Source organism: Capsicum annuum, chromosome 3, assembly GCF_002878395.1.
Source record: "Capsicum annuum cultivar UCD-10X-F1 chromosome 3, UCD10Xv1.1, whole genome shotgun sequence".
Taxonomy (NCBI): Eukaryota; Viridiplantae; Streptophyta; class Magnoliopsida; order Solanales; family Solanaceae; genus Capsicum; species Capsicum annuum.
In genome coordinates this window covers 18,754,704-18,755,787 of record NC_061113.1, presented here as the reverse complement: position 1 = coordinate 18,755,787, position 1,084 = coordinate 18,754,704, and positions in this window count along the sequence as shown.

Sequence of the window (1,084 nt, the reverse complement as noted above, 5' to 3'; positions counted from 1 at the left end):
GAAGAACTGTCGAAAAAATTTGTAGAGATGAGCTTCCTAAGGTAATTGCATGTACAGATTTGTTCAATATTAGGTTGAGATACATATTTTGTGATGGATGATACGTTTGAAAATTCATTTTTTATCTGATTCTTTGTTGCTAATAATTTATATGCATCTTGTGATTTATTTTGATATTGTAATTAATATAACAAAAAGATACAAGTTTCTTGTCATTAGATACATGTTATGTTGTCTTGTGTCTGTGAGTTGTTGTTAATACTTTGATATGTATCTATTGGTGTTTAAAGTTGACTGAAAATTATATTATAAGACATACAAGTTATGACTTCATGGATACATTTTATGTTAACTTGTATCTGGTACAACTGTTAACAAAAGATACAAATTTTTTAATAGATACATGTTATGTTGACTTGTATCTTTGAGTTCTTCTTAATGCTTTGACAAGTATCTATTTATGTTTAAATTTTACTAAAAGTTTTATTGTAAGAGATACAAGTTATTATTTAATAGATACATGTTGTATTAATTTGTATCTGGTACTTACTGTTAATTTATTGAAATGTATCTATTGTTGTTTAAGCTAAACATCATGCTAACGAAACTTGTTTTTGTAAGATTTGCATCTCTACTGTTTGTAAAGATAATTGGAGTTTTTTAGCCGAATGTACTTTAAATTTGATACATAATAACAAAAAAAGTATCATTCGATATGGATATATATGTTGTTCATTTGTTAATCTTACAGTTACCAGTGTTTATAAAGTTATTACATTAGATACATAATCAATAATTTGTATCTAATTACTACTTATTACAACTGATTGCTGTAACAAATCAATTTATTACAATTTGAACAACATCTGGATGTTATTATGTACTACTTGAGGAAGAAGTAAAAGAACACGAATTTTTCAATCAGCAGATACACTACCACAAATTATTTTTTCAAAGTGTACATCGATAAGGCATATGTGAATTACTACAATTCAGACGTCGCTAAGGATCTTGCAATTCAAGATGCATCTGCCAAGACTGATTAGTGAGAATGACGATCCACCAAGGCCAAGGAGCAAGTTCG